Here is an 11,168-nt window from a genome sequence, read left to right as displayed (position 1 = left end):
GACACACACACGCACGCATGCACACACACACACACACACACACACACACACACACACACACACACACACACACACACAAACACACACACACACACACACAAATTCCCAGTGATGATGTCATCAGTGATGTCATAAATTGTGACATCATCAGTGATGTCAGAGGCATTGTGGCATCATCAGCTATCTCATAAGAGGTTGTGATATAATCTGTGATGTCATAAAAGCAGTTGTGACATCATCAGTGATGTCATAAGAGCAAAATCAAGTCCCAGGGGCAGACACTGAAAGAAGTGTGAGTCTGGCTTCAGATCCCCGTCTTCAGCCATGGACAGCTGTATGTTGCCAGCTCCAGGACGTGATCCAGCATCCCTGAAGTATGCCATGAAGCGTATGCAAGCTGCAGGGCCAGCTCGGCGAGGTGCAGGGCGGGCGAGCCTGCGCAGTGGGCGAGCGTAGGAATGGAGCGCGTGTAGGGCGTGAGATGCCTAGTTGCAATAAAATGCCTGTTTCTGCTCATTGAATGCTGGGGGTGGGGTCACATTGAGTAAGACACATGAACTTTAAGTCAGAACATTACACAATCGATGTGTGAGTGATCTACTTACGAATCCAAATAAAAATATCTCTAGCCTATATGAGGGATAGAACAATGGCTTTATCATGACAGTGTAATGCTAAGCACCGTTTTTTTCCAAAACAAATTTTGCAACAAGAAGGATTTGATGGAAAAGTTGCTTTTTGCAATTTCCTCAGATCATAACTGAAAAATATGAGTGATTTTTGCTTTGTTTTTGAAGCACAGACAAAAACAAACCCTTCAAAGCGTCACCATGCTAAACGTGCCACAGAGTGTATATCAACATATGGAAAAGGTCTTCAGACTGTTTCTCTTTTGGATTTGGCATTACGGCGAGAACATCGTTGTTTGATCTGTGCTTTGCAATGTTAATGTTTTGTTTATGGACCACATTTAGCCTTCTTCTTTGTTCTCCAGCTTTGCCAAACAAGCCATTTGAATGAACTCGAGCACACGCTGCATGTTGTCAGTGTAGAGGTGACATGCTGGTGTTCTTGTGTTGTGGTAGGTTGTCTCTCATGTTGTCAGTGTAGGTGTGACATGCTGGTGTTCTTGTGTTTTGGTAGGTTGTCTCTCATGTTGTCAGTGTAGGTGTGTCATGCTGGTGTTCTTGTGTTGTGGTAGGTTGTCTCTCATGTTGTCAGTGTAGAGGTGACATGCTGGTGTTCTTGTGTTGTGGTAGGTTGTCTCTCATGTTGTCAGTGTAGGTGTGACATGCTGGTGTTCTTGTGTTGTGGTAGGTTGTCTCTCAGTCTAACAGTCAGTGTAGAGGTGACATGCTGGTGTTCTTGTGTTTTGGTAGGTTGTCTCTCATGTTGTCAGTGTAGAGGTGACATGCTGGTGTTCTTGTGTTTTGGTAGGTTGTCTCTCATGTTGTCAGTGTAGAGGTGACATGCTGGTGTTCTTGTGTTTTGGTAGGTTGTCTCTCATGTTGTCAGTGTAGGTGTGACATGCTGGTGTTCTTGTGTTTTGGTAGGTTGTCTCTCATGTTGTCAGTGTAGAGGTGTCATGCTGGTGTTCTTGTGTTTTGGTAGGTTGTCTCTCATGTTGTCAGTGTAGAGGTGTCATGCTGGTGTTCTTGTGTTTTGGTAGGTTGTCTCTCATGTTGTCAGTGTAGAGGTGACATGCTGGTGTTCTTGTGTTGTGGTATGTTGTCTCTCATGTTGTCAGTGTAGGTGTGTCATGCTGGTGTTCTTGTGTTTTGGTAGGTTGTCTCTCATGTTGTCAGTGTAGAGGTGTCATGCTGGTGTTCTTGTGTTTTGGTAGGTTGTCTCTCATGTTGTCAGTGTAGAGGTGTCATGCTGGTGTTCTTGTGTTGTGGTATGTTGTCTCTCATGTTGTCAGTGTAGAGGTGTCATGCTGGTGTTCTTGTGTTTTGGTAGGTTGTTTCTCATGTTGTCAGTGTAGAGGTGACATGCTGGTGTTCTTGTGTTTTGGTAGGTTGTTTCTCATGTTGTCAGTGTAGAGGTGACATGCTGGTGTTCTTGTGTTGTGGTATGTTGTCTCTCATGTTGTCAGTGTAGGTGTGACATGCTGGTGTTCTTGTGTTGTGGTAGGTTGTCTCTCATGTTGTCAGTGTAGAGGTGGCATGCTGGTGTTCTTGTGTTGTGGTAGGTTGTCTCTCATGTTGTCAGTGTAGAGGTGACATGCTGGTGTTCTTGTGTTGTGGTAGGTTGTCTCTCATGTTGTCAGTGTAGGGGTGTCATGCTGGTGTTCTTGTGTTTTGGTAGGTTGTCTCTCATGTTGTCAGTGTAGAGGTGTCATGCTGGTGTTCTTGTGTTTTGGTAGGTTGTCTCTCATGTTGTCAGTGTAGGGGTGACATGCTGGCGTTCTTGTGTTGTGGTATGTTGTCTCTCATGTTGTCAGTGTAGAGGTGACATGCTGGTGTTCTTGTGTTGTGGTATGTTGTCTCTCATGTTGTCAGTGTAGAGGTGACATGCTGGTGGTCTTGTGTTTTGGTAGGTTGTCTCTCATGTTGTCAGTGTAGAGGTGACATGCTGGTGTTCTTGTGTTGTGGTATGTTGTCTCTCATGTTGTCAGTGTAGAGGTGACATGCTGGTGGTCTTGTGTTTTGGTAGGTTGTCTCTCATGTTTTCTTGTGTGGTAAAACAGGAGGGCTGTCCCACATGGCAGACAGCTGTTAACACAGAGTTAATGCAGTTTCTCAGTGGTAAGAAGCAATGTGTTCTAAAACACAACTTTTACCTCAGGTTTCCATTAGGAGAGCTGTTCTAGCCAACCTGGATGGAAGAAATCTTCACTCTTTTTGACATTAGAGTCATAACATTTTCTTTGGACCTCTCCCTCCCTCTCTCCCCCCCCCCCCCTCTCTCCCTCTCTCCCTCCCCCCCCCTCTCTCCCTCTCTCCCTCCCCCCCCCTCTCTCCCTCTCTCTGGTGCTTTACAGCTCATTAGCTGCGGTTGGCATTTGATTATAATCACCTGTTAATTTATTACAATCACCTGTTGTTTTCCTACCAAGATGGCCATGTGGTGATGTAACAGAATACCATGAGTACCCCTAAATAAAAACCACTAGCCTATAAAATGCCTACAGGCTAGATTCAGGGGCTTGAAGTGTGTCTGTCGTACGCAATTGTGGGTATAATGAAATACTAGATATTTTTGTTATTGCCTACTATGGTATCCTAGTACTATAGTAAGGTGGCCAGTTCTGTTCCCGTAAACTTTTGTTCACCACAAACCTTATTTTATGCATTTAAGTGAAATTCGCATTCTAAAACGCGACTTTTCCCCATAAGATCCAGGAAGTGCGGTACTCTATTTATATGGACCGCCTTGTTGTGAGAATGGATGTGATTGGTGATTGATTCAACGCTGATCCAATCAGCTGATTACAGCTGGGGGCGTAGCCTATGACTTCTGTGTCCTGCATAAACTATCGCGACGCTTCATTTTGCGCTCATTTACCACACTGCAGTGATCTCTCACTCGCCCAACCATGCAGTTGGAAACAATGGGACTGTAAATCATCAACATACTCCAAATATTAACAATACATACATTTCCTGCTGGCCCGCCCACTTACTCTCTAAGGATTTGCTGCGAGTGCTTTCAGTGGATTAAATGTCACTACAGATAATACTCAGTTGATTTAAGTCGGAGCTGGAAAAGAGGGAGAGTGGCTCTTTTGTCCAACTGATGCAGCTGCTGAAGAGTCAGACACGTGTTTCCAATCAAAGGAAACTGGATCAGCGCAGTGATTGACTCAAGCCATGAAGATGTTGTAAGACCTACAGTACTGGTCAACTCAACTGCAGAAACCTATAGTGTTGGGCTGCTTTAACACCAGTGTTGGGCAAGTTACTTTCAAAATGTAATAGACTACTGTAACGGGCTCGGTTCTCAAAATGGAATCAAGCTCGCGTCTAGACAAACCAGACCCGCTACAACAACAACAGAACGACTTTGGCACAAGAGCTATCATACAAGAAGTCAAACAAACGCGAGTTGGCTTACCTGGGACAGGCCGGGGCGGTGCAGATAGCGTCAATGGACAGCTCAAGCCTGGGTGTGGAGACTAGCTACAACCAGCCTCCGCTCATAAGACGCTATTAGAAAAAAAGTATCGCACACACACTCACACCCATACGTGAAAACAGAGGGAAGAGTCTCTAGAGAAGACAGGGAATCCATGGCTTTCTTGGTCACTAGCAGAGAAGGGGTGGCAGCGGAAATGCCACGTCATATAAACTACCTCTAAGCCACTCCCACTTCCTGTCTGATAATCTTGTGCAATATCAGAAATCACTTGACAAATTAAACAGGGGGTATCTGACAATCACATATCGACCTGTGACATACCCCCACCCCTATAAAAAGAAGAAAGATACAAAAAAAACTTAGCGTCACAAAAACTATTATCCATCACCTTTATAATTACATTTAATTTCCGAGTTTACACCAAAATATTTTTTTTTCTTTTTCTCTTACGCTTCTAAACTCGTACCTATTTTCCCTTTTACACCAATATTTTACACATATATATACGGGTTATTTTCGGTGACTCGAAGTTCGAAAACAATATTTCGTAACTTTTAAAACCAGGACTCCTTCTCCCATCCTAAATAAAGAAGAAGAATCACACCATTCTCACTAGAGCAAGATCAAAGTCCTTTTCCTTCTGTGAATCAGACATTTCCTAGCCTCCAGACAGGGCATCTGCAATTTTATTTTCCTTGCCAGAGATGTGTTTGACGTGGAGATTATACGGTTGCAGCACTAAACTCCACCGAAACACTCTCACGTTAGCTGTGCGGAATCTCGCGAGAAAAGCTAGAGGATTATGATCAGAGTAAACTAGAACAGTATCACTGCTAGCAACGTAGACTTCAAAGTGTTGGACATCCAAGACCAACGCCAAGGCCTCCTTCTCGATAGTCGAGTACGCTTTCTGATGTTTCTTCAGCTTCTTTGAAAAATACGCTACTGGTTTTTCCTCTCCGTCTTCCTCCTGCAGCAACACTGCACCAACTCCTACCTCCGAAGCGTCAACAGCCAGCTTGAACGGCTGGGTGAAATCTGGAGCCTTAAGCTCCGGAGAACCAGATAGGAACCTGCTCCAACGCTTCCTGACAGTCCGGCCCCCAAGTCCACCTCACCTTCTCACTCAACAGGTTGGTCAGAGGCGTTGTACTGTTATATGGGCATATTTGTTCACAAACCTGTTGTAAAGCCCACACATTCCCAGGAAACGCTGCAGCTGTGACCTGGTCTGCGGGACAGGATATTCTAAAATAGCCTTCACTTTTGAAAATCTACCTTCGCCATCCTGGGAAAACAAACAAACAAACAAAAAAGAGTACATGGCCATGTCTTGACTGAGGGGCCTCACGCCCCCTCATGACCCCGGGACTGGGATAGATAATATATATATATATATATATACTGTATATATGTATGTATATATAGATATAGCCTAGTCGTTTACAGCCGCAATCAGATCGGTGAGGAGGAAGTACGTCATCCATTGTGCAGCCAAAGCCGGCAGCTATCGCAGCTAGCCTAGCTAGCCGCGGACGTCATTATGGCGCGTTTTGTCGTGTCTCTTGGCGTGCGTTGGCTTTGGGGCGGCATGCTTCCAGTGGTGCCCCAACTTTGATGTGTTACTGCAACCAAGCAATGTTCCAAAAGCATTGTAGGCATAGTGGTGACTGTTACATTATCCACACAAGACGTATTGGATGATTTACCATCGGACTCACTGGGCTTCTTGCTGGTACATTTGCTAGCTGTGTTAGCAAGCTAACATTATTAGCCAGTTAATCACAATATCAAAAAGATATTGTCACAGTCATTTTGTGCTCAAACCAGCCGTTTATGCTGGTAACAAGTAACAACACAGGTCTTCTTCGGACAAGCTAAACAGAGCACTAAGACATACGAGACACAGAGAGGCTGGTTGGTTAACCCCCGCCCAGTGTTCTTGGGAGGAGCGTGATGCTTTGCAACTCTCTCTCTCTCTCTCTCTATCTCTCTATCTCTCTCTCTCTCTCTCTCTCTCTCTCTCTCTCAATTAAATTAAATTCAATTCAAATGGCTTTATTGGCATGATAAGGTGCATCTTACATTGCCAAAGCATACATTAGCAACACTTAGCAATTACAAAGAATCAAAAACAGAGAACAAGACATTTTGTTACCATAAATCACAAAATCTGAAGATATTCAAAGAGGAAGAGAAAAGAAAATTAAATGGGATGTGATAAGATAGAATATAATAGAAGACTATTGTTGGCCGGAATCTATTCTGAATAATAACAGAACAGTAATATATGGGCAGTTAAATGGTGATAGTGCAAATAGTGAGCAATTACAGTATATTAACAAAAGATTCACAGAATCTGTAAATAACCGTTGTTATTTTGAAATCTTCAGAAGAGAGCGAAAAACAAAACAAAGCAAAAAAGAATTAAATATAATAGAATAAGATCAAATACAAATATTAGTGTTGACCAAAAAACCTATTTGGAACAACAAATTTTAAACTTAAAAACTTAAAACTTACAATTTTAAATTTAAACACGCAAACCACTGGATGCAAACTGGATGCTTAGTGCAAATAATACAGTGTGTTAAGTGTTCTGCGTTTCAGCCAGATGTGGATGGCTCTCCTGTCCACTGGCTGTCCCTCAGCTGATGACAGCTCCACACATAATGTGCTGCTAGAATGGTGCATTCAGGTTTCTCGCCCAGAAGATATTGAAGTGCAGATGTGTCCGTGATATTTTCAAATCCTTTGTACTTCTGGTTAATTTTGGGGGAGATTGAGGCTCTAATTTCTTTATTTTTGTCACAGTGTAACAGGAAGTGTAGCTCTGTCTGCACCTCTCCTTGGGAGCAGAGTGAACACAGCCTCTCGTCTCTCAGTGAAGGAGTGCTAAATTGATTCAGCGCGGCAGCTCTGCCAGAGAGAGGGGATGTTGGCCATTACAAATGTAAATAGCCTCTCCTCTGTTATGCAACCACACCCATACAGACCGTGTGCCATCCACACCCTTACAGTGGAGGAGCATGACCAGTCCATCCACACCCATACAGTGGAGGCTCATGACCAGTCCATCCACACCCATACAGTGGAGGAGCATGACCAGTCCATCCACACCCATACAGTGGAGGAGCATGACCAGTCCATCCACACCCATACAGTGGAGGAGCATGACCAGTCCATCCACACCCTTACAGTGGAGGAGCATGACCAGTCCATCCACACCCATACAGTGGAGGAGCATGACCAGTCCATCCACACCCTTACAGTGGAGGAGCATGACCAGTCCATCCACACCCATACAGTGGAGGAGCATGACCAGTCCATCCACACCCATACAGTGGAGGAGCATGACCAGTCCATCCACACCCATACAGTGGAGGAGCATGACCAGTCCATCCACACCCATGACCAGTCCATCCACACCCATACAGTGGAGGAGCATGGCCAGTCCATCCACACCCTTACAGTGGAGGAGCATGACCAGTCCATCCACACCCTTACAGTGGAGGAGCATGACCAGTCCATCCACACCCTTACAGTGGAGGAGCATGACCAGTCCATCCACACCCTTACAGTGGAGGAGCATGACCAGTCCATCCACACCCATACAGTGGAGGAGCATGACCGTGTGCCATCTGCACAACAGTGCAATACTGCCCCACTGACCACACACTGAACACACACGCACGCGTGTGTGTGCGTGTGTGTGTGTGAGAGTGTGTGTGTCTCACTCTCTACTCTCTGGTATTGACCTAGAAAGAATGAAAGTCCTTCTTCCTCCACAATCTTCTTTCCCACCTCCAGTCCTCTTCCCGTACGTCTCACACCTTCATTCCAACTCCTTTTCCAGCTCTTCTTATCTTCCTCCATTTTAATCCTTCATGTCTCCTCTCCTCCTCTCCCATCCTCTCCTTTCCTCCTCCCTCCTGCTCATCTCCCCTCCTCTTCTGCCTTCCTCTCCTCCTCTCTCCTCTCCCTTCCTCTCCTCCTCTCCCCCCCTCTCCTCTTCTCCTCTCCCTCCCTCTCCTCCTCTCCCCCCCCTCTCCTCTTCTCCTCTCCCTCCCTCTCCTCCTCTCCCTCCCTCTCCTCCTCTCCTCCTCTCCCTCCCTCTTCTCCTCTCCCTCCCTCTCCTCCTCTCCCTCCCTCTCCTCCTCTCCTCCTCTCCCTCCCTCTCCTCCTCTCCCTCCCTCTTCTCCTCTCCCTTCCTCTCCTCCTCTCCCTTCCTCTCCTCCTCTCCCTCCCTCTCCTCCTCTCCCCCCTCTCCTCTTCTCCTCCTCTCTCCTCCCCTCCTCTCCCTCTCCTCTTTTCCTCCTCTCTCCTCTCCTCCTCTGCCTTCCTCTCCTCCTCCCTTCCTCTCCTCCTCTCCCTCCCTCTCCTCCTCTCTCCTCTCCCTCCCTCTCCTCCTCTCCCTCCATCTCCTCCTCTCCCTCCCTCTCCTCCTCTTCTCCTCCTCTCCCCCCTCTCCTCTTCTCCTCCTCTCTCCTCTTCCTTCCTCTCCTCTCCCTCCCTCTCCTCCTCTCCCTCCCTCTCCTCCTCTTCTCCTCCTCTCCTCCCCTCCTCTCCCTCCCTCTCCTCTTTTCCTCCTCTTCTCCTCTCCTCCTCTGCCTTCCTCTCCTCCCTTCCTCTCCTCCTCCCCTCCCTGTGGCCGTGTCATTACTGCTGAGCTCAGGAGCCTGTGGTCGGCCGTGTTGAGCTCTAGGGAAGCCTGGTATGTGTATTCTGGGTGTGTATGGCTGGGAGCAAGTGTGTCTGTGTGTGCATGCGTGTGTGTGTGTGTGTGTGTGTGTGTGTGTGTGTGTGTGCATGCGTGTGTGTGTGTGTGTGTGTGTGTGTGCACGTGCGTGCGTGCACGCGCTAACATGCGCACGTGCCACAGATGGCAATAATCAGTGTTGGGCAAGTTACTGAAAATTGATAATTAGCCTGCCTAATAATAAGTAACTTTTGCGTTACTTTTAAAAGTCTGCTTCGATTGTCTTATTAATGCACACATTAATTTAGTGTTGCTGTGACAGTGTGGGACAAGACATACAGCTCTACTGTATTGTATACCTGCATGGGATACTTGAACATTGGGGAGGCTTCAAGGTCATTAGCCTCTGCGGGCTTATAGCCTAATCAAGGTCATTAGCCTCTGGGGCTTATAGCCTACTCAAGGTCATTAGCCTCTGGGGCTTATAGCCTACTCAAGGTCATTAGCCTCTGGCGCTTATAGCCTACTCAAGGTCATTAGCCTCTGGCGCTTATAGCCTACTCAAGGTCATTAGCCTCTGGCGCTTATAGCCTACTCAAGGTCATTAGCCTCTGGCGCTTATAGCCTACTCAAGGTCATTAGCCTCTGGCGCTTATAGCCTACTCAAGGTCATTAGCCTCTGGCGCTTATAGCCTACTCAAGGTCATTAGCCTCTGGCGCTTATAGCCTACTCAAGGTCATTAGCCTCTGGGGCTTATAGCCTACTCAAGGTTAAAATAGGCCCAGACGGAATCTGCGCACGCAGAACTCCGCAGAAAACTGCAGATTTCCACCTCTTGTGTTAAAAGTTAATTTATCTCTTGTTATAAGCCACAAAATCTGTATCAGAGTATAATTTTTTATGGCTCTGCCGACCGATACCACGTCACCCCCACACACACAGACACCCCCCGACCCCCCTCCACACACAGACTTGGCATAGCGCCACCTACTGGCAAACACAACAAGTGGTTTATCTCGAGAACCGTCTGTCTGGTCGACTTAAATTTTGGGGAGTGCGCTTAGGGGGACCTGATGGAGTGCAGTGCCGAATTGCGTGCAATTCTGTATAGCGCCACCTACTGGCAAACACAAAAAGTGTTTTATATTGAGAACCCTTTGTCCGATTGACTTCAAACTTGGGGAGTGCACTTAGGGGTCCTGATGGATTGCAGTGCTGAATTTTGTGCAATTTGGCATAGCGCCACCTAGTGGCAAGCACCAAAAAACTGTTTATCTCAATAACCATTCGTCGGATCGACTTCAAACTCGGGGATTGCGCTTAGGGAGACGCGACAGCGTTCACACACACACACACACACACACACACAGACACACAGCTCAGTGGCCTTGTGGTCTGAGTGTCCGCCCTGAGACTGGGAGGTCGTGAGTTCGATCCCCGGCCGAGTCATACCAAAGACTATAAAAATGGGACCCATTTGCCTCCCTGCTTGGTACTCAGCACCAAAGGGTTGGAATTGGGGGGTTAGATCACCATATGATTCCCGAGCGCGGCGCACGCTGCCGCTCACCGCTCCCCCAGGGGATGGGTCAAATGCGGAGAACAAATTTCACACATTGTGGGACTTTACCTTTACACACACACACACACAGTCTAAAGCCCCCATGTTTACCTTTTTTGGGGGGTGTCTCCCCAATTATACTTTGCCAATTGCGAATTCCCCCTGCTACAGTCCTCTCTGCCAATCTGGGGAGAATTGTAGATGCTTCCTCTGATACATGTGCAGTTGCCGGCAGGACGTAGCACGTGGGAGGATCACGTATTCCCACCAGCGAGTCCCCCCAAAGATCAAATTGACACTCAAGGAGCTGAGGAAGAATCTGCACTGCCCACTGGGGGGAGTCGGTTTCCTGCTCGTGGTGTAAGGCTTTGGTGCCAAGTGGACAGCCCGCATCTTGTCCTTCGGAGGAGGGTTAGCTAGCCCTGCAGCCTCCACATCTTCAGAGGCTCTGGGGCTTATAGCCTAGTCAAGGTCATTAGCCTCTGCTTATAGCCTAGTCAAGGTCATTAGCCTCTGCTTATAGCCTACTCAAGGTCATTAGCCTCTGCTTATAGCCTACTCAAGGTCATTAGCCTCTGTGCCGTATAGCCTACTCAAGGTCATTAGCCTCTGGGGCGTATAGCCTACTCAAGGTCATTAGCCTCTGGGGCGTATAGCCTACTCAAGGTCATTAGCCTCTGGGGCGTATAGCCTACTCAAGGTCATTAGCCTCTGGGGCGTATAGCCTACTCAAGGTCATTAGCCTCTGGGGCTTATGCAGGGGTACTCAATTAAAATTCAAAGAGGTCCAGTTAGAGAAAATTTCCTCAAGCAAAGGTCCGGAACAT

Source organism: Poromitra crassiceps (genome assembly GCF_964638095.1).
Source record: "Poromitra crassiceps genome assembly, chromosome: 9".
NCBI classification, from domain to species: Eukaryota; Metazoa; Chordata; class Actinopteri; order Beryciformes; family Melamphaidae; genus Poromitra; species Poromitra crassiceps.
Note: the sequence above shows the minus strand (reverse complement) of the source record.